Raw genomic sequence first — 3,137 nt, forward strand, 5'->3', positions numbered from 1 at the left:
TGTAGCTCATTCATTCTTTTCTTCGATATCTCCATATCTTCTGTTGAAAAACCTTCAAATTCGGAATCATTGCTTGATAGCATGAAACTCCTCTCCATCTTCAAAGTTGAAAAAAATTAACGCCGCAAAAAATGTGGAAAAAAATCTTCCAAAATTCACTGAGTTCAAATATCACGCCAAACAATGTCAGAGACAATAACTCAACTGTTTGCAAAGTGAAATCAGGTGTTTTAACGAATGTACTAACGAGATTTGGGTTCAAATATACGTCTTATGAACCAAAAAATTTTTCGGCCGGGTTAGTAACGAAAGGGTTAAATAAAGGCACAACAACCAAATTTACCCAGTAATACAGGGGTTTTCAACTATTTTTCTTTTTTTAATCTATTGACCCCTTTGATTACTATTTAATTCTGGTGGATTCCCGTAGCCATTTTATATTTAAAAACTAGTTTTATAGAAACTTCTTTTGTTTTTCACACATTAACTTACGTAGGTTGAACTATGCAAAATGTTAGAGAAAGAAACCTAGCTGTTTCTTGCAATAAATTTAAAGCAAAATTTTTTGAGGTGGCCCTTAAAATACAATTGTGGACCACTGATTCACTATATTTTTTTTTTTTTGAGAACCACTCCTGTAGCAGATCAGCTAAACTCTACCATCATTACTTTTATCTTCTCCTCAGTAGCAAGGTATTTCTTGCATATGTAATAGCACTTTAACCCTTTCATTACCAACCCGGCTCTGGCTCTGAGTACAAATGTCTTGTTTTCGTAAGTTTTGAATTAAAATCTTCCAAACTTTAGTCACAATTTATGTTCCTAACACTAGCTGATTGATAACTAAGTTATTTTACTAAATTCTTTGTTATATTCAAAGTAATTGAAAGAAATACAGACCATCTCAAAATAAATACAGGAACGAAAGGGGTTAACTGGCCGTATGCCTCTTATAGCTGATCCTTCAGTTTCTTCATTCAGCAATTTTACTCCTTAGCTTCCAGTCATTCAGAGTAACTAGACACTTATTTGCAATCAAGTTTTAAATCTATCCTGTGATTGCACCAGAGTAAAATAACTAAATATTTCAGCAACCAAATAAGTGATTATATTCTATTCCTTCTTGCCATAATCTTCACAAAATTATTAATATTATGACCAGTAATGGATAGACATTTGCAGCTTTCTGTTGCCCAGCTTTTTTTTTTTTTTAAGCAAAATACATCATCACAATGAATGTAAAAGTTATTATGGATGCAGGTATGGCATTGCAGTTTAAAAAAGTACACTTCATAATTATGTAATTCCAAGTTATAGATTCCTCTGTACAACATCTTGGTTAACCATAACAAAGGGAATGCAATTTTGTAGACAAACTCTTCTAAAGCTCCTGAAACCTGTCCAATGTGTATAATATATATATATATATATATACATAGACAAAGAAAGAATGAGGGGTTTACTTCACTTGTGATCTACACAAATAAGTATGTTGGGTAAGTGCTTTAGTTGGTCAACTGTTAGGTTCCAAGATCACAGCTAAGGCTGGATCTAGGGATTCATGTTAGGGTTCTGTTATAGCAGGTATATCTTATATTAGAGGAAGAATCACAACCAAAGTAGAATGAGTATCTCAAGTCATTTAGAATAATATAATTAGAGTAAGGTGAACTTGAAGTCTCACAACCATCTCTGGGATAACCCAAGCGGTAGGTTAGCAGGTGTCCGTGCACTGGGTATTCCATCATCAGAGACAAGGTATGAACATTTTAGACAGAAAATTTACAGTTTACAAGGAATAAAATAGAATAAAACATAGAATATAGGCAGGAGAATAATGTTCACAACTCATCTTTTTCTAGAGGATATGAATGTTGGTCGGTGCTTCCATGAGGGTACAGGTTTTTAAAATCCCAGGTAAAACCAGGCAGTATTCTGAATGATGTATTCATACTGTAAATGTGTATATAGAGCGAGAAAGTATGATGGACATAGATGGGTTTTGTGAGTGGGTGTGAGAGAAAGAGATAGGTGAAAGGAATAAAAAATAAGATATTGGGCATCCAGCTGTAGAAACTCTGCCAAATCAGACTGGAGCCTGGTGTTGCCATCCGGTTTCACCAGTCCTCAGTCAAATCGTCCAACCCATGCTAGCATGGAAAGCGGACGTTAAACGATGATGATGATGATGATGATGATATTGGGTGAAAGGGTAAAAAATAATAAAAATAAAATTAAGGTAATGATATATCTCTCCCATACACACTCACAACCCATTTATGATATATCATTACTTTTATTTTATTTTAATTTTTTACCCGTATCTTTTTTTTCTATCACCCTTTATTTATTTCTCTTCTCTCTCATACACCCACTCACAAAACCCATCTATGTCCATCATACTTTCTCACTCTATATACACATTTACAATATGAATACATCATTCAGAATACTGCCTGGATTTACCTGGGATTTTAACTAAAAACTTGTACCTTCATGGAGGTACCAGCCAACATCCATATCCTCTGGAAAAAGATGAGTTGTGAACATTATTATTTTGCCTATATTCTTTTAACTACTTTACTCCTTTATTCTTATATTTTATTCCTTGTAAATTGTAAATTTTCCTCATTTAAAACATTCATACATTGTCTCTGATGACGGAATACCCAGTGCATGGACATGCTAACCTACCACTTCGGTTATCCCAGAAATGGCTGTAAGACTTCAAATTCACCATACCCTAATTAAATCATTCTAAATTACTTGAGATACTTGTTCTGCTTTGGTTGCAATGTATATATATATATATATGTATAATAATAATATTAGGGACAAAATCCAAAATTACAGGTAAAAAACTCAATTAAAATCAATTTATAAAAAATTAAAATTAAATTGAGCCTTATAGATAAAGTATATATAAAATATATAGTTTTAGGGAAAATAACCAATTTTCAAGAACTCATCGATGAAAATCCACTATCACATATAGAAAAATTAATAATTAAAAGCACAATAAATGAGTATAATATAAAGTAAAGTAAATATCATAAGATAAATATAATAAAAAGATTACACGTGTTTCATAACCAATTTTCAAATAGAAAAGAAATTTAAATCGATTAAAATCAATT

This window comes from Octopus bimaculoides, chromosome 5, assembly GCF_001194135.2.
Source record: "Octopus bimaculoides isolate UCB-OBI-ISO-001 chromosome 5, ASM119413v2, whole genome shotgun sequence".
Lineage (NCBI taxonomy): Eukaryota > Metazoa > Mollusca > Cephalopoda > Octopoda > Octopodidae > Octopus > Octopus bimaculoides.